The sequence below is a fragment of the Maylandia zebra genome, linkage group LG2, assembly GCF_041146795.1.
Source record: "Maylandia zebra isolate NMK-2024a linkage group LG2, Mzebra_GT3a, whole genome shotgun sequence".
NCBI lineage: Eukaryota > Metazoa > Chordata > Actinopteri > Cichliformes > Cichlidae > Maylandia > Maylandia zebra.
The window spans coordinates 11,999,037-12,020,207 of NC_135168.1; positions in this window are offsets into that span (position 1 = coordinate 11,999,037).

The window sequence follows — 21,171 nt, forward strand, 5'->3', positions numbered from 1 at the left end:
TAATCATCTGTAAATGGTGTGAGACACACTGAGGCCACCTACAGGGCAGCTGGGGAACAGCAGGGATCTGAAATCATACGAGACGTTAGTGAGTGAGAAGAACAAACGGACTTAAGATGGCTCGAAGTGATCAAAGTTGATCTAAAACAGAAGATAAATCCACTGATTCTTTGTAAAGTTCATCTGCTGCTCACATGAATCCATGAAAGATTTATTTCACTGAATGTTTCTTCAAAGCTCATTTCAACCTGTTGAAGTCATGAATGAAAGTGCAGACTGAGAGTGGATCACATGATGTTTGAGGTGTGTCATGTGACATGTTCAGTATTGTCACACATGTCTAGATTGTCCCTGATATCATAACTGCTCAAACACTGATGATTATATTTGAAGAATTATTCCTGATGGCAGCAAAGTTTGAATGGAGCTCTCTGTCTGTGCTGATTTGTCGCCCTCTGGAGGTCAAAGCACAAACCTACAGGGCAGCTGGGGAACAGCAGGGATCTGAAATCATACGAGACGTTAGTGAGAAGTTAGAACAAACGGACTTAAGATGGCTCGAAGTGATCAAAGTTGATCTAAAACAGAAGATAAATCCAAAGCAGCAACAGATGAATGTTACCATTTCCAGTTACGGTGCCCTTCATCTAATATGGAAATGTGTTTTTTTTTTTTTGCCGTGTTGTTGTTCTTCCTATTGTGTTTAGGCCAGAGATGCTCTTCAAACAGCGGACAGACATGACCACATTACAAGAACATGGTGTGAGTCCGATTTGATATTCCAGTCAACGCTGAGAGACCTTAACCAGGAAGTCAGAGGTCAGCTGATGCTGCGAGCAGGAAGTGAACCAAGGGAAAGGTTCACTCTACTCAATCTCAAAGAAAATATGCTGGTATTTGTTGATGTTGATGGTACAATAAAAATATATAATATAATAAATAATAAAATATCATGTGATGATGAGATGTGTTGTTGGTGTTTGTATTTTCTGTAAATGTCTTTTTTAATGTAAATGCTTTGTTCCAGACGGACAGGGAATCAGTTGCTGTACGATGACATCATCTTGATGTTGACGAGGAGGGCGAGAAAAACTAGTTTTGTCGTGCAGATGGCGATCTTGCACCGTGTTCAGAGAGCCGACACTTTGATGGTGCTGCTCTACTCAGCTTACTTTAGCCTGGGTTGGACTCTATATGAGCAGCTTCCACTCTGGTTTCACTCTTAAACACACTTGTTTGATTTCACTTGTAAAAGTTGAAGAATAAATATTTTATTACAAAATTATTTGTTGATGCATTTTTTTAGGGTCAAATATCTTGTTTGATTTGAGGAATGAACTGTTAGGGTGGAAAAAGTGAATCAGGTTAAAATAGTGGTGCTTTATATCAGTGAAGATGTATAATGTAATTTAAAATGTTGATGATGGGTTGTAGTGGGCTTGTACTTACAAAACTGTCTCATTTTATTGGAACGATCCACAGTTGCATCCATTCACGGATGACATCTGACATCATTTGACATCTGGTCTGAACACGTTTGTACACAAGATGCCTCAGTTCTGGATGTTCCCACAGACTCCTCTGTGCACCTAAAGAAAAGGTCAAGGGTCAGCAGCACATGTAGTTGGGACAATTCTTCAGTCGCACAAACTACACAATCATTTTCCTCCAATGACGACTTTTCACTTGCAGAAATGGTCCTGTGTGATTTCCAGGCTGTGATATAAAAACTAGTTCCTAATGGCAGCGACTCACTCAGTAAACATGTGTTTCCTTCACCAACCTCACACACAGATCCAATAAGATCAGGAAGTGGGCAGTATAGTACAATATGTGTTATTCTGTGCTGCACTGCCCAAACTAAAGATCTGCTGAAGTGTTGGAAATGATCCAGATGTTTATTTTGGACGATACAGCAGAAGATCAGACATGAAAGTGGAGATAACACAGAAGACCTGCAGCAAAGGTCAGAGGTCAGACTGGGCCCCTGGATTCAACAATGAGCCAATGATCATCAAGCAGTGACTAAAGCAGAGCCCTGACGTTCTGACATTCATCACACAGTCAGAACAAATGTCTGCTGATGACTTCATCTCATGAAACATGACACATTTCTCTGTTTCTATAAACTGGAGTCAAACACAAACATGAAGAGTTTCACTGACAGACTCCAAAATGCCCCCACAGTGGATCAAAGGGAAATCCTACAGTGTGGCCAGAGACTCTTAATGGCTCCAACATCAACACATCCACAATGTTGGATCCAGTTCTGCCTCACAGAGTTACTAAGACACACCCTCTGCAGCATCACAACAGCTCCACCTGCTTCACCTGCCTCCTCAGCATCTGTACACCTGAAGAGAAAAGAAAGGCTCCAACAGCTCAAATCTACAAAGGATTCATGAAGTTTCATCCAACAATAACATGTTTGCCTTCCACAGTGTGCTGTTAGACACCACTGTACCTCTGCCATTTCAAAAAGAGCAGCTTGGGAACATTTTGGCTCCAAACACTTTGTGTTTAAGTTCTTTGTTTTCTTTGTGAAGCCGACAACATCTGGAGCTTTGTGACTCATAGAAACATCATTTTGTTCTTTAGATGACAGCAGATTGGGACTGAATAATCAATCACTATCAAACCAATAAAGACAAACATGCTGATTTTACAGGAACTTTGTTGGAGAAGCTGCAAAGACATGAAACTGGTGGAGATCCCAAACCAGTTGATAGTGCTGGTTATTCCAAATAAAGCTGTTTCCCTTTGAGATGAAATGACTTTGTGTCCTGATATATAATAAAGATGTTGTTGTTTTTGAGCCCCTGTATTAAAAGTAGTTTAAAGTCAGCTTGAGTTTGATGTCAGTAGTAATACGATGGCACCTGTCCAAGATGGCGGCCAACCAAACCGGTTTGACAACCGGTTTGGCCGGTTTGACAACCGATTTGACCAGTTTCGTGTGTGCGCATGCGCGTTCAGGTGTTCTTACCCTCTGGGCGGGAACGACTCCTCCTAGTGGGATGTGCTAGGTTGTATGGGTATAAAAGCGATCCTTTCACATTCTAAGAGCATCACCGCCACGGTCTGAGGAGCACCGACACATCGCGCTAAGGATCCCCGACGCATCGACCTAGAGCACCGACACATCGCGCTCGCTAAGGATCCCCGACGCATCGACCTATGGAGCTCGGAATGACACCCAGCCAGGACATCGCCCATGCCACAGGCACTCTAGGTATGTCTTCAGGAGTATGCAGTCGGGGTCCTCAACGTAAAAAGCAACGCTGTGGAAACGCCGCAGATGGAACTGTATTCAAGTTAGAATATCGAGGCGTCGAAGGGTATGTGTATGCCATTAAATATACCGAAGGGACAGTTGTGCTTAGTGTAGATTGTGGTGAGGGATTGTTTTGGGGGGAAGCCCAAGTCATGTCTACTAAAAACTGGAAGCTCTTCCGCACCGTAGTGTGTGCGGACCTGGACAATGTGGGTTTCCCAGAGCTGCTGTATGTTTCCCAGTGGAACAGTGCATCAGGCCCTGAGCTTTACAGGGTTGAGGCTGATCGTTTCAATCGCAACCCCGACGACTTTATTTTTCTCAGTGTATGTGATGACAGGGATAGTCTTATTGCTTCCAGAGGGCTTGAAAACTGGAGGTTAAATCCATACCCTCTAAACCTCGAAGAGCGCACAAGATGGTTTAAGGACTTGTTTTTTATACAGTGGTGCGACTGGAGAGGTTTGTCGCGTCTGTTTAGCCAGATTGATGACGCGATCAAGAGGGACAGACTCAACACTGCGTACGAGAGTATTAGAAAGCGCCTTGTTTTTGACGATCTGGCGAGTTGTCCGAAGACTGGTTTGCCTGGTACCCTGTGTAAACCTAAAATCATAAGACCTTCCGACAGCTAAACAATAAACTGGTAGGTTTAATGTGCGGGTGTGTGGGGTTGAGTGTGTATCTATGTGACAAATTAAGAGCTTGTGGTTTTCATTTTACAGAGAATGACACGCCCTCGTGGGACCTGTTGGAGTCACCATCAACAGAGTTGCTAATCCCGACCCCCCAGACTCCACCACCCTCACCACAATGCTCGCAGGACCCCCTCATATCAGACCTGTGGGATGAAACTGTAATCGACATCAAACTCGCAACTCTCCACCTGTTAATGTTGGCTTTGAATGAGTTTATACAAGAGACATGTTACGGATGCCAAACAGGCCACCCCAGTCAGGTGCAACACAGCTGCTTGCAGGAATTGTCTGAGTATTTCTTCGACACCTACTATGATGATGTGATGATAAGGCTCCAGACTGACCGATTCATCCCTGCCATCCGGCTGTTTGTACGCTCATCCACTGCAGATGGGTCTGGAACACAAATCCGCAGAGTTGCAGAACACATCATGTGTGAACTGAGATCAGAGCGATATATAGTATGCGCCATTAATGACAACATTGGGCACCTGCTAGATGCAAGTACTTGCGCCCGCCGTGTTAAACCAGCCATGCTCCGCATGATTGGAAACTACTGGGCTGGGTTACATCTGGTTTAATGTGGGGTGTCCAAGTATCCATTGTCTGTGATTGTGTCTTTGTGAAAATTAAATAAAAAGACTTGTTAACATCAACATCATAGTCATTTGTGGTTTGTAAATCATGGAAAGCACATTGCATAAAATATATCATGATCCAGCCCATCCTGCGGGGTTAGCCAGTTTAAATAAGCTACGTATAGCGGCAGGGGAGGCATCAGGTGTAACACCTCCACTATCTCAGGTCAAACATTATTTAGAACAAGACGACACCTACACACTCCATAAACCTGCGAGGATCCATTTCCCCAGAAATAGAGTATTGGTGACAGGGGTCGACAAACAGTTTCAAGCCGATCTGGTTGACATGTGTGAATATGTGACAGATAATGATAATGTGAGATATCTGCTAACATGTATAGATGTATTCTCAAAATACGCATGGGTTAGATGCCTAACAAACAAGACAGGGTCTGTTGTATCAGCTGCTTTTGAGGATATACTTAGTGAGGGTAGGATCCCTGTGAAACTACAAACAGATGAAGGCAAAGAGTTTTATAATGCAACCTTTAAACAGCTAATGAAGCGATATAATATCAAGCATTTCTCAACAGCTAGCGAGGTTAAATGCAGTATTGTCGAGAGATTCAATCGTAGCTTCAAGGGTAGAATGTGGAAGTACTTAACATCAGCCAACTCCCGGAGATATGTAGATATCATACCAGATCTCACACAAGCATATAACAATGCTTATCACAGATCTATCCAAATGGCTCCGGCAGAGGTGAATAAGGATAATGAGAAGTCGGTCTTCAACGCGCTGTACAAAACGAGGCCTCAGAGGGAACTGCGCTTTAAATTTAATATCGGTGACACTGTACGAATATCAAAACTGAGAGGAAAGTTTCGAAAAGGATACGAGCAGACCTACACCGATGAGATTTTCACAGTCAAGGAACGTATAGGGAGACAGCCCCCAGTGTACAGATTAGTGGATCTAGCAGGAGAGGTATTGAAAGGGTCATTTTATGAGCCTGAGATACAACGTGTGGTTGTTGATGAAAACAAAACATTTAAAATTGAAAACATATTGGCTAGAAAAAAAGTGGGTCGGAAAAAGCAGGTGCTAGTGAAATGGCTAGGATGGCCCAACAGCTTTAATTCGTGGATTCCAGAAAAAGACATCGTTGAGGCGTAATTAACTCAGATGACGCAGCTCTACACACATTCATTCAACACTGAGCATAGACTGAGAAAGCATGAATAAAAAGAACAACAATGCAGGCTTCTATGTAAGCCTCTTCTCGAATGCTTCATCACATGTTTACCCGGGTAATAAGATATCTAATTTTAGAACAAAGCTAGCAAAACCTATTGTTTTGGATCAGCCATATGAGGTCGCTGTTATAGAGATACAGTACCCACGCATATGGCGGACTTTTCCACAATCAGATTCGGAAGTGGAAATTCATGACCCCGTCAAAGACGGAACCATAGCCGTAACCATGATCGAACTGTCTGTGGGCCATTATGCATCTGTGGAACAGATAATAAAAGAATTTAATTTTAAATGTCAACAGCACCAAGCCACTGGAGACATTAAAATGCAGTACAACGCCGTTAGTAACCATGCCTGTGTTATGGGGCCTAGGGGGACTATTCTCACATTTAGAGGGAGACTGGCGGAAATCCTAGGATTCAAAACAGGAGAACCGTTTGCACTTCATTATAAAAACACATATGCCCCGCACCCCGCAGACATATACGGGGGAAAATATAACATCTTTATTTATGCAGATATCGTTGATTACCAGCTTGTGGGTGACGCCCACGCGAGGCTATTAAGAGCTATAAATATTACAGACGATGACCGCCGGTTGCCTATTCTACAATTTGACAGCCCACACTACACACCTGTGTCAAAGACATTAATCGACGACATAGAAATTGATTTGAAAGACGATCGAAATCAACACATACCCTTTTTATACGGCAAAGTGTTTGTCAAGTTACACTTCCGACCGATAACACAGCATTTTTGAAAAAAAAGGATGGCCGTCTACAACTCTGATGACTCAAAATATGTAAAATACTACTTATCACAGGCTGGTGGAGAGCTCGGAGGGTATGTTGGGACCAGTACACAATATGGGACAGGTCTGGGTGGGTTGTTCCGTAGCTTGTTTAGATTTGCAGTACCGCTGTTTAAAAAAGGAGTCAGCATAGTCAAACCACACCTAAAAACAGCCGCATCGGGCATAGTGTCTGATGTCATAACCAACATAACCAGACCCTCAACCACTAAGCAGGACGGTAACGGCTTGTATGTGTATACGCCCAAACCATCTAAGACCCCACCCCCAGGGCAGCCGTTGTCTAAAAAGCGTAAAACCACAAAACCTAGCAGGAGAGCCACCAAACGGACACCGTCACGCAGAGTGAAGAGACCCAGAACCACTCGTTCAAAAACTGCAGCGCTTGACATATTCTAAATGGCACTGTTACACAGTCATTCTGGAGAATGTGTAAAAACAGAGCTCGATCTTTTTACTGTCCCATACACACAGACTAGCATTGAGAAAAGTACATTTATTGAAATCCCACCTGTATCTGCAATCACTGATGGAGGGCCGATCGAGTTTTACATCTCATCGTCGGGTGAAGATTACCTGGATCTAAATGACTCATATATCTACACACGGGTGAGAATCACAAACGCTGATGGCTCAAACCTGGCTAGGGACGCTAATGTAGGATTTATTAATTATCCTGGATGCAGCATATTTAGTCAAGTCGATATTAATTTGGGAGACCGGCTCATTAGTCAATCATCCAACACATATCCATACAGAGGTGTGATAGAATGTCTTATCAATTATAATAAGGACACTTTAGACACACAGTTCAGCACCGGGTTATTCTGTAAGGATACAGCATCACACATGAATGACACATCTATAGAAGGAGAGAACCAGGGTCTGATGACCAGAGGTGGCAACACAGCAAATAGTAGTATTGTTGAATTGATTGCACCAGTACATGCAGACCTGTTTTTTCAAGAAAAACTGTTACTTAATGGAATCGACCTGTCGCTGAAATTTGTGCGCTCTAAAGACGAATTTGCTCTCATGACAGCGGATGCCAATGCATACAGAGTTAAAATTGTCACAGCCAGTCTCTTTGTCAAGAAAGTTAGTGTATCACCTAGCGTCAGACTTGCACACAGCAAGGCATTGCACCATGCAAACGCAAAATACACGGTAGACAGAGTATCTTTAAAGACCTTCTCCATACCTGCAGGGGCTAGAATATCAACAAATGACAATTTATTTATGGGTAGGATACCTAAATTTGTCATCATTGCATTCATAGACAATGAAGCATACACAGGCTCCTACCAGCGTAATCCATTTCATTTTGAAAACTGCGATATAGAATTTATGTCTTTATATGCTGATAGTCAGGCTTATCCTGCTAAACCATTCCAGCCAAATTTCCAGAGAAAACACTATATCAGAGAATTTTACCAGCTGATACAAACCACAGGAAGACATTTAAAGGACAGATCGTTGGCCATAACACGTGACGACTTTGGTAACGGCTACACTTTATTCTGTTTCAATCTGGAAGCTGACGAAGGACATTCAGGGAATGTGTCGTTAATTAAAACTGGGAACGTGAGATTGGAAACCCGTTTCAGAAATCCACTACCCCGTACCGTGAACCTCTTGTGTTATTCTGTATTTGATTCAGTCATTGAAATATCTAACATGAGACAGGTGCTCTTGGACTACTATTGAGACAAAAACGGTCATGAACACTATAGAACTATCAGCCGTGGTCGGCGGCATTATCAATAAAAACACACATTTCCTAGGCGTGTTAGCCTATGATCAACTAACCACTGAACGGCTTCAAAGACTCCCTGCTATGTGTATTGTAAACACCCACCCTTCTACGATGCCAGGGGAACATTGGCTTGCTGTTTATATTTCGAGAGACAGACGCGGTTATTTTTTTGATAGTTTTGGTCACTCGTTAGACAGTTTTCCCCCAGCAATAAAGATGTTTCTTCTAAAAAACTGCTCCACTGTTTTATATTCAGGAAAACAAGTGCAGAACGACTTCTCCATCACATGCGGTCAACATTGTGTATTTTTTTTATATCATATGCAAAATGGTGTATCTTATGCCCGCCTGCTTAACATGTATGGGTCTGATTTAATTTGTAATGATGCTATGGTGTGTCGATTTGTCAACAACATACAACCTGTTGCTGTATGCAGTGCTTATGTGTGTGTGCAATGTGGATACTGATATGTACTAATGAGAATAATAATAAAAACAACATGAGAGCATGATTTAATCGAGTCAATGGTATTTATTATCAAATCTCGTATATATATATATATAGATTCATAACATACTTTGTTTAAACATAAAAGAAATCAAACATTAACCAGTAATAAAAGACATAAAATATTTAACAGTAATAAAAGAAAATAAAACAAAACAATTTAGCAGCAATAAGTGAAAAAACAACAACATAACAGTAGAAAAACACCAAACAGCAAATATTTTTAGCAGAAAAACAATTTCTGCAATAAGAAAAAAAAAAAACCTGAATTCAAAAATCCAACCACTCTACAGGACCCCTCTTTAATTTGTTTTTTTTATTCTTTATTTTTTTTAGTGTACTATGTCGCAGCGGTCCACCGGGGGTGTTCTTTTTTGGTGTGTGATCGGTTTTATACAAGGCGACGGTCTTACGTATGCCTGTGTTAGATATGGCTGATAACGGTATGTTTAAATCTGAGAAAGCTTTTAAAAACTCTGTCCAGCCGATAGGTCTCAAACCCTCAGAAGGTGTGTGTGTGGTTGTGACGGCTTTAATTAGATCATAAATGTGTGAACCAGGGATGGTTTGTTTATCAACAACAATTTCGCCTTTGTCATTGTAAGAGATCAAGTGTGGCGAACGGTTCACCGCTGATAGAATAAGTTCTGCATTCCTCCTACTCCTTTTAGGTATGTGTGTTAAAACATTCTCCGCAACAAGATCCCGCACCCCGGCATCACCATGAACAGGCAATGTGTCCGCCGACTGGGGTTGCACATCCCTGTTAAATTGTTCAGGTAATGATAAAGACAATACATTCTTTTCACGGGCACCTTGTCTCACAAGGGTGAGGTATCTTTGGAGAATATCGCTGTATTTTTTAGCCTTCTCATACACATCTATGTCAGAATCTTGTAACACTTGTAACATCTCCTTATCCAACTCGTTCTGAGACTGTTGTCTGATGGTGCCTGTTTGCTGCTGCTGCTGCTGTTGCTTTATTAAGTCCAACTGGTGTTGGGGTACCAAAAACATCTTTTGCACATGTTCCATTTTCACCTGTTTGCTATCAGACTGGTTATGAAAGGGATTGCAGCCCCTAATAACAGCAGTAAAAACCCTCCAGATTGGTTGATTGTCTTTCTCTTTTTCAAAGATTTTATTTTTTTGTCTGCAATCAGTCTGATTATTGTTTTTTTCTTTTTTAGCTGTTTGTACTGCTGATTGGTCAGTGGAATGTTACCATGCAATACATTAAAGGCTATCTCACACAATGCATTGATAAAATCTAAGTTTGAATTACTAATAATAACTCTGCGTAGAGTAGGAGGAGCCCTGTATATCATCTCCAACAGAGACAGATTCCTCCGCATGCGTGATGACATCCTCTCACCTCTTTGCTGATTTTTGTTTTGGAATGTAAACAACCGGACGGTCTGACAGTAAATTTGTTCTGAGTCTTAAATAGTCCGGGGTCTTAGCTTTATAGTCTATTAAAAGATACCCGTATGTTGTCGATGTGGCATCATTAAACGCTTCTATAAAATATTTAGTATTACCCGGAAACATTTGCCTGGCTAAAAGCATAACCTGATATTTATCTCTCGGATTTTTAAACAATATTAGGTAATTAGTGTTCAAGGAAATGGTTCTACTGGATTTTCCCTGAATAAACAAATTCTGAACTAGATATATACAACTCAAATTCCTATGATGCACATACTTTGTGAACACATTTTGTACTTCTAAATTGTTAGCTGCATCGTTCATCACATCGTCTATAATTAACAAATTGTTCTTTTCTGCAGGCAGAAGGGTGTCATCAGCAAGAGATTCGGGTATACCATTAACAAAGTTTATGTTTCTTATCTTAAGAAGCTGGTCATATAGTGTCTGCCAGCATGAGTATATATACACAATGTTATCAATGCTGCATGATATAATCCTGGAAGAGTTTTCAATTATGTTTTTAACAAAAAAAGTCTTGCCACAGTTACTGGGACCGCTGACCACCATGCTGAACGGATGCTGCAACCGGGCGTCAAACCGCTGTTCTAATTTAAAATCCATAAGGAAGGGTTGTGAAGTCTGGGAGCACACGGCGCTTATTGTAAACAACTTTAACTTTTTTCACAATGGTTTCATTCTTCAAATGAAGCTTCTTTTTATCGCGTCTGATGCTATCAGACACGGCAACTAGGTGTGCGTCTGATGTCTGATTGGCTACAAACTTGCGGACTAAACCTTTCAAGGAGTCGTGGGTGACAACTTTCGAGTTTAATGCATTCAGTGTGACGCCTTTACATTTGACCTGGGTCTTGCCCAGCGATGTGTGATACGCGTAACATTTTGGCCCACCGGAAACAAATTCCGCTATGTAATCCTCCACACCATCCTCTCCACAATCTAATTCACTTGTGAGATCCCCCAGAAACGGACCTAGAGGAGGCATCCACTCGCCAGGGCGTGCCGTGAAAATGACACTGTCCGTGTCACAATACAGCACGCGCTGCTGCAAGTTGTCTAGCAAATCATACAGCATGAGTCGGGCGTGTGCAGTGGTCATGGCCCCGACAAAGACATTAACGTCCTTCACACGGGAAGCTCTACCATCAGCGTGGCGCCACTGCACCATTGCGACGTCGTCAGAGATGAAACAAAACTGACGCACGTCGTACTGGTCGCTAAACATTAGCTGGCTAAATCTGGAAGGGTCTGTAATGAGCTCAGATGATGCCATGTTTGACCTCATGCTGAAACGACCCCATAACGAGTTTAACAACAGCTTGTTACAGTTACGAACAGCTTTATTTACACAAATCTTGGATGGGTCTAGCATTATTCCCTCCTTCTCATAATACTCGTCTATGTACTTCTGCTGTTCGTCAGGTGTGTTCACATGATCAGGATACCCCGAGGCCTCCTGTTTGAGTTTTAGGAAGGCTTTCACATAGTCTTTAAACAATGTGTCGGTCTTATTGGGGAAATGCCACACCTCATCAACAGCAAGAACCCTGTATCCCTTCTCAACAGCTTTTTCAAGCTCAAATGAGACCCATGTGCCTTTCAACACCCGCTCACTGTCACTGTGCCCGCATGCAGTATGCTGGTTCTGGTCTTCAGCACACATGCTGCAGAGTGGAAACATCAGTTTTCCATGGCATCTGTAGGGTAGGACGGGGTGAAAAAGACCCTTAGGTGGGAGCACTGTGCATTTAACAAAGCCGAAATAATTTTCTAGCTTGTCAAAGTTGGTGTAAATGACTTGAGGGTGTCCTACAGGATAGTCTTTTTTAGACTGCACTGTGGGATAGAGACTGGTGAAGTCGTAGTAAAATATTTTTTCATCACAAGCAGTCTTGTGGTACAGCTTTAGAGCATTTGTGCGACCGCCAAAAAGGGCGTCTCGGGGATTCAGGCGTTCTGGCTTTCTGTACGTATGCATGAAAGCCACAACTGCAGGGTCTGTCTGCTTCAAGGCAGCCCATTCACACTCCCACATCACTATTACGCTCACACTGTGTTGTGATCTCAGTGCATCAACTTTGTCACAAAACATGCGATGCAGCAGTCCATAGGATGCTTTGCTGACAGGATTAACTTCACTCTCGGGGTAGCATTTAACACAACCGTGGTGAAAACATCCTGCAAATTCATAAGCTGTATTACTTGTGGGGTCAAAACCGTCCACAAAATACGGTCCAACCCTCTGTTCGCCTCCTCTGAGAGCATGTTTTACCACTTTGTTGGTGGTGTGGGACACATATTGAAGCCACTCAATAGAGACGTTAGAAAACGTCTTGTTCTGCTCAACGTATGCCCCTTCATACGTGAGAGCGAGCGCGTCTCTAGGCAGAAACAGCGTTTTATACACACCCATACTAAATGCAGCCAGGGTGGTATACATGAATGGATCAACTTGAGTACAACCCAGTAGCGTGTCACGATAAATGATGCATGCTTTACGCAGGACATCAACATCGTTAACACAGTAACGCCTGAGTTCAGCCTGAAAATCAAAGGGATTCTGCGAGGCAACCTGGTACCATTCCATGAATCGCACCTTATCGCTTTCAGACATGTGCTCATAGCCGTAGAAGGAGGGGTCTGGGTACGGGCCCACATAACGCTCATTATCCCTCGTATTAAACCTGTGTGGGAAATGGCCCTTCTGCAGGTCTTGAAAACCTAAAGCAGAGGGTATTTTGGCAAGGCCCATGGGCAAAAAGCTGAACGAATCAATCCACCGCTGGTCATAGTCCCTGTCATGCATTAAAATCACACGGCTGCCGCTCATTATGACACTAGGTGTTATGCTCTGTCTGACAAAGTACTCGAGGAGTATGTAGTTATCAAAGCCAGATGCATTATGTGCTATGAAAGTGTACCCACGAAACCTTGGGCGTCTGTAATGCTGCACAAACGCCTCCACACACTTTAATGTATTAAATGTGAACTTATTGCCCTTCAGATCAGACGCACACACAAAGTTAGCCTCGTGTTTACCGTTGTGGTACCGCGTCTCAAAATCATATAAAATGTATTTATCGTTAGGCTTCTGTTTTTCAACAGGCTGTATGAAACACTGATGGTCGGAGTCTCCTGCTAATTTAGGTTCGCGGCAGTGCTCGCATCTAGGCTGCGCACATTTGTGTGGCAATTTCTTGGATTCTCTATATGTGGTGCCACAGTGCATGCAATGTTTCATATTATCACAGGGGATCATGTTGTGTTTTAATTCAGGTAATTTGTGTTGTTGGTAACAGTGTTGTGATTTGCAGATGCGGTTACAGTCGCTGCATTTCACTGTGGGTCCCCTGTGATGTTGACAGAGTGTGTAACATGTGTTACATCTATGTTTACAGCTGTGCTGTAATGGTGTATTATATATACTGTAACAGAAATTACACACATAGGACCCCCCCAAAAAAGCGGTCGGGTTTAAAATCAGGTGGTAATGTTGATTATGGAGATACATCATCAACGTGTTAGGGTTTGGCTCTTCATGTGTGTAAAAACATTCCAGGCGTTTACGCCCTTCTGTGTGGTAATAGATTACAATCTTAATGTTGAAGTGCTTCTCAAATTTACCGACATCAGAGAATGATACTTGCTGTGTGTCGCATAGACCTACTTCAGCATGCATCTGTTTAGCTGTAGCAAGTTTTTCATGCTCAGAGGATGATGAGTTTAATGAATGTGCTATGCATAGGGAGAAGCACAAATTGTTGTTTGTGTTGTTTGGTGTGTATAAATGTATGCCTTTCTTTGAGAGAATCTCATCATAAGGTATGTGCGCCAGTCTTAAGCGAGACCCGCCACTACTGTTCTGAGCTACCGTAACAATAAACTCTAATTCATCATCACCGATAGATTCATCATTACTCTGCATAACTTGTGCAATTTGATCGAGAAACAGCTCCGGATCATACCGATCATCAGCGTTTAAAACAGCCTGAACATCTGAAGCCAGCGAGGGGCCACGCAGGACCACGTTTAGAACACTGCCCTGTTGGGATCCCGCCACAGCTCTGTCTATCACATTGGCTAAGCACTCGCGCACTCGCGCCGGCACTTGTTCTGGATGATCGAGACTTATACCCCTAAAATCAAGGCGTTCACGCAATTCGCGAGCATTAAAATTAGGTATCTCTCTAATGTGTGACTGAGAGCGGCTGCCGGACCCAGACTGCACAACGGGCTCAATAACAACTGCAGTAGCTGCAGCAGAGGTGACCCGGCTAGATTGTGCATCAGACGCAAAATCACCAGCAGCACAAGCTATATGGTTAGCATCAGTAACAGCAACGGCCCGAGCAACACCTGCTGTACTATCACTATTATTAGCAACAATAGCCCCATCAGCAATAGCAGACGTAGGAACAGTCTGACAAGGATGTGTATCGGATGAGGCTGATGCAGGCACCCTATTAAGTCTAGCTATAATATCGTCTAATTTTTTATCTGTTTCTTCAGCCCACTGCATAAAAGTCTCTAAGTCAAAACATCTAACAGGAGTGGAGGTTCCGTTATTATGTTTAAATAATTTATTTGGAGGGTCCATGGTCTGGATTTTAAAAGTCAGGGACTTGAAATTTTGCTGCAGATGTTGTCTAATGTACTACACACTTTGTTTATGAGTTTGGTAAACTGTTGCCTTTGTACCTGTGCTTCTTGGTGGTATTGATTGAGTCTAGCTTCAATCAAACATAATTTATCAGCTATTGAGGCTATATGACTTTGTTCAGCAGGCTGAGCGTCTGGAAGCTTTATGTAAGCATCATACGCCGCTGATATTTGAGAGTCTGTTATGCCGCCTTCTTCGAAATCTATGTGTGAATCAACGCTATTTCTGACACATTCTGGGGTGGTGGGTATATGAACTAGATCAAAATCTGACATGCTGTACTCAAAAACATCAGAGAAATCGCGAGGTAGCCACTCACTCGGGGGTGTTGCAGGTTCGCTGATGAAGATCGGTTCTGACTCTCCACTGCTGCACAAAGCTCCAGGTTTTTGTTGTTCTGGGAGGTCGATACTGCTTAAACATTCCAAAAACGTCTGGAATCGTATGGTGTCCTGATCATTATGAGGAGGGGTGCTGTTCTGCAGTCTGTGAAGATAGATAGACATGTGTTAAAACATATTATACATGTACCCATTTCAAACTGAATAAGCGTGTCTCCCTCTCTCTTTTTATCTAATTTATATATGCCTATGCTTACCTTGTAGTGTGCGTTATTCGGGATGGTCCTGCTTCTCCACACACCCGGTTCTCTGGCGTGGCTCTGTAGGTGTAAAACGGTCAGTTTAGAACATTTGTAATTGTTTAAACCCCTTTAAAAAAAAATACACAACTATACATCCCGTTGTATACACACCTGATGTAAGGTTGGGCTCTGTGGTAGCGGTGTCTGAATGTTTTCCTGCTCAGTTTGTTAACCCTGGAACAAACAAAAACGTTATTACATAATTTAAAACAATCGCTAGTTTAAAACATACATACGTTTAAAAATCCAGTAATGCTGTACACACCTTGTGCCTGTTAGAGAACTAGTTCCAGCTGTAAAAGCGCCCGTTTCTAAAGAAAAGGGTCCTGGGCCGTTCTCCCGAACTCCTAAAAATTAAGCTTTTGTTTTAGGAAAAAAAATAGTTTGAATATCCTATAATATGTTAACATAACACTTTTTAAAAATCCAATAATAGGTTTTGTTTTACTTACCGTTTACGATGTCCATGTTATAAAGAACGATGTTAGTGTTGATGATCGCAAAGAAAATGGTGTGCTCTGCAGCGAATCTTGAGGCGTAAATGGCTCAGGGTATCGGGCTCTGAGCGTGTTTTTTTATATAGGGTGGGTGTTTCCAAAAAGAAAGGTATGTCTCCAATCAATTTAAATGAGACCCTACAGGGCTTTTGTCTTCTCAAGGAATTACAAAGGAGCCGATACTTCAGACAATAGGCGGGGTCGCCACCCGACTGGTACCACCTGCCCCATTTACCTTGTCGAGGAATTACAAAAAGAGCCAATACTGGCCACTTTAAACAATAGGCTGGGCCCTTGTTCGCATGGTACTCTCAACAACTAAGTGATACCCGCGGTGGGCTTTTACAATCCTGAACAAATTCAAACAATTAGCCAGCTGTTGAAAAGTTGGAGCGGGTCTGGGCGACTGGTTTTAGAAGTATCACTGTAGCGTTTATTTTCTAAAGGGCTGAATGTTATTTGCGACTATCTGTTGTGTTAAAAACTACTCTGAAACCATGAAACCACTTACAGAAGAAATGGCCCGTTTGATCCGTTTTTAAATAAATAAAATGCTTGCATCGGTGCAAGGTGTGACACCAGAATCACAAAATGAGTGTATTTAAAAGACGATTAGTTTGAAAAGAGCGATACTGGCTGCTTTGGGGGAAAAGGTGACATTGTGTGCAGCGTGTTTTAGAAGTATCACTGTAGCGTTTATTTTCTAAAGGGCTGAATGTTATTTGCGACTATCTGTTGTGTTAAAAACTACTCTGAAACCATGAAACCACTTACAGAAGAAATGGCCCGTTTGATCCGTTTTTAAATAAATAAAATGCTTGCATCGGTGCAAGGTGTGACACCAGAATCACAAAATGAGTGTATTTAAAAGACGATTAGTTTGAAAAGAGCGATACTGGCTGCTTATAGCATTTATTTTCTAAAGGACTGAATGCTATTTGTGACATTTACTGTGTTAAAAACTAGCTGGCTGGCTTTGTCTCACTCTTAGTTCAACATTCCGAAATCCCGATTTTTAAATAAAATGATCGCATCAACCCTGGAAAGAAACCCCAGTAGATGTGTAAAAACTAGTTAAATTAAAACTAGGGGTTTGATTAAATGAAACGCTTGTGAACATGCTGACATCACCCATTCAGAAGAAATTCCCATTTGTGCCATTTATAAAATAAAATGCATGCCTCACCGCAAGCTGAGACATTGTCAGATTTAGAAAATTAGTGTGATTAAAACACTATTACCAACACTTTTGACTAGAGCACACCCTCTTTGTTAAGGCGCACTGTGAACCAAAACAGCTTCCACTCCGCCAAGAATGAAACAAGAAACAAAGAATTGCTTTTAAGAACACATGCATAACTGAATGTTGCGATACACCTAAGTGAAAAAATAGTTTAATTAAAAACCCTATGGTTTGATTAAATTAAAACCCCATTAAAAACACATAAACTCATATAACCCCTCTGATACCCTGTGGTATTTCCACACCTGAACACGCATGCGCACACACACACACGAAACTGGTCAAATCGGTTTGGTTGGCCGCCATCTTGGACTAGTGCCATCGAATTACTGAACGCGCATGCGCACACGCACGAAACCGGTCAAACCGGTTCTCAAACCGGTTTGGTTGGCCGCCATATTGGACAGGTGCCATCGTATTACTACTGATGTCTTTATGTCAAAGCTGCTCATGATGTTGAGCTGCTGATGGAATAAAAACAATATAAAAGCATGTAGTCCAGACTTAAATGCAGCCTGTTGTTAGCTGAGGTCCACACACAGTGTTTGACAGTGTAAAGTGTGTGAAAGGGCTGCTGGTGGAGCTCACTAGGATGAGCAGGTGACCACGAGGTGGAGAGCAGCTGGCCTGGCTTTGACCCGGGCCACGCCCCCTTTCTCTCTGCTTTGCTGTCACTTATCTTCACTGCTCTGTCCAATAAAGCTGAAAAAGGCCCCGAATCAAAGAAATCTGCTGCAGCCTCTGAAATGTCTTCTGTTTCCTTCCCGACGGCTTTTTCACCGTCAGCCCATCAGACAGTCCAGCAGCATTTATGATGATGTCATGATGTTGAAGAGGCTGCTACGGTGGCCTCCCATGACCCCCAGCCTCATCACAGCTGAGATGCAGACATTTGAAAACATTCAGCAGACAACTGAATAACAGTCCAACACAACAGTCTGTGTGCAGACACACACTGACCTTTCATATAGTCAAACACAGCTGGTTGAGTCATTTCTCTGTGAGTCTAAAGTGAATCTAGTATTTGAAAGTCCACTTCCTGTATTTGTTGTTGAAGACTTCTTCAGCTTCTTCTCAAGGACATCAGCTGCTTGTTTGGCAGCAGAGGCAGTTAAGAAGCTTCCTGAAAAACACTGAACAGTGAGTTCACTGTGGCATATGACAGATTCAGCTTTCTGTGTGCAAATGTGTCTGTGTCGACCTTTCAAATGCTGTTGAATCCAAAACATCAGCGGCTCCTCGGCTGCTCACTTCATGCACTTCTGTCTGTGTGACAGTCCAATGACATCACAGCTGTTTCCAGCCCCAGTGTCTCAGGACTGGACACCTTTAAACATGTCGAGGATCAAACAGCGTCCAGCTAAACACACATGAAACTATCAGAGCTGACAATCATTCCAATAACATCTAATGGTTCATGTATGTAGACACAGGACTACAAGGAAATGGCTCTCAGCATCTGGCTGTGGGAACACATGAGTCCCTGTTTGTGTTCAGATTGTGTGCATGTTTTAGACGTGTGTCACATGTAGAAACACAACAATCCCACAATGACACACAGATGTGTTTGACACAGCTGTGCAGCTGTAAGTTGTTTCTAATGATTCATTGAAGCTCTTCTAACATTCTGGAGACGATCAGTACATGAATCTGTTCAACACGACAACAATTTGACTTCAGTGTGAACGTTTGCATTAAATAACCTTCTTCATCCAGCTGACAGCATCTTCATCCTATGATGTGAACAGTTCCTGCTGTTGATGACAAACCTCTGACAGGATCTGCTTGAGGAGCTTTTTCATGTGCAGCTCTCTGAGCTCAGGGCTGAGCTGCTGTTTCATCTTTAAGAGCTGCTGCCTCCTCGCCGGACTTGTTCTCCTCTTCTTCTGCTTCATATTAAATTCAATAAAGATGCTGACATGTGTCTGTAGCAGCAACATCATTGAATCTAGAACAACTGTAGCCAAACCAGTGGCTCTGCTGGGATCACTGGTGAGCCAACACTTCCTTGTTGATGCAGATTTCAGGGCTTCCTTTTGCTCCTCCGTTATAACTGTTCTCTCTTCTCAACACATGATGACACAAAGGAATCAGCAGTGACAAAGATGATGCTGAAGAGAAGCACACACTTCACACATATAACAGACCAGTGCAGTTACACACACCTCTGCTCGACATCAGGCCTCAAACAAAGACACAAAACACTAACTTGACTCTAAACAGAAGAAACGAGCAGCTGTTTCTGTTCTGTGCTTATTTATATTTGACACACATGCTTCTCTTTGTGCAAACACACATCGCACTATAAGGGTAACCTCGCACACAATGATTGGACAGCACAGTGATGATGCTGGGAGATCCTATACGCAGCAACACAGAAACACTGAGAACTTTAAACAATGATGGAAAGTGTTATAAATGACTTGTTGGCCTCTGATCTGTCACAAACAGCTGAAACGTGTCTCTCATGAGTCACATGAAGGTTTTTGACAGAAAGGACAAAAAGTAGCTGCAGTCAGTTTGTGTCATTTTTATATTTATTCATCTGGGAGAAAAATCTGAGGGACATTAAAATGTGTTTTCAACAGAGACAAGAACATGAATATAACAGAACAGGTAAATGAACATGTTTCAAGTAAACAGCTGGACTGATCAGGTCCAAACACAGAGTGATAAACTTGTCAAACAGCTGTCATATCTTTATATAGAAGCTCTTTATAAATGCTACTCACTGCAGTCTGTTTACTAATAATGTCAAAGCGTTAGAAACACAGAAACATCAGAATGGTCTTTGTTCACAGAAACCTGTCTGGGATCCTTTGTTGTTCTTTTGATGCAGAGTTACATTATAAATATAAAGAGTTATTTCAGAGTCTCATCAGTTTTCCTGCATGTCTTTATTTAACACATCAGCAGGGCTGAAGCTCTCATGTTAAACACACACTGATCTATGGACACGTTCATGTGTTTCTAACAGAACCAGGCTGTTATCAGCCTGCACTAACATTATGTCACACACACTGAATGTAACAGTGACAGTTTACATCATCACACAATCAGCTGTGATTGTTTCACTGTCATCAAACGAGTCAACAGGAAGTAGAATCAATAGAAACCAATCATTTACTGACAGCATGTCTGATGGAAATAAGTGCAGATTATGTATGAAGTCTAACTGCACACAGTAACTGTGTTACAATAAGGAATTAACAGCGCCCTCTGCTGGAGTGTTTCAGTACTGCGTTAACTACAATACACCACCTCCTCCTCACACCACCTGCTACAGCTCTACTCTTCTATGACTACAGTCATCCACAGCACTGATGTGAGGTCACATGGTTCATATGTAAGGAGCACAGCTGACCTCAGGTCAGTTTAATGACTGTGAGCAGCAGCTGTGTTATTGTCACTGTGACAGGGAGACACTCTCAGACACAGCGCTCATGTCAGCTTGTTCTCATGCAGGAGGATCAGGAGCTCCATGTTTGTCTTTCTGTTTGAATCATGATGTGTTTGTGCCATCAGAGTCTGTCATGAGTACTCAGGGTTTCACAGCAGCTCTTCTGGATGCTGACGAGGACTCCAACCTCATGTTTCACCTCTCTGAGCTTCTGATGTCTGTGAACACTCGTGTTTCTTCTCTGGGCTCATCTGGACAAAAACACCTTTCTGTGTTTGGCTGCAGCCTCATTCTGACTGACAGGAAGTGTGTTATCCATGAGCTGCACTTCTGTGAGGAAGTTTCCTGCTGTGTTTCCTGTCTGTGGACAAACACGAGTGTTCCAGCTGA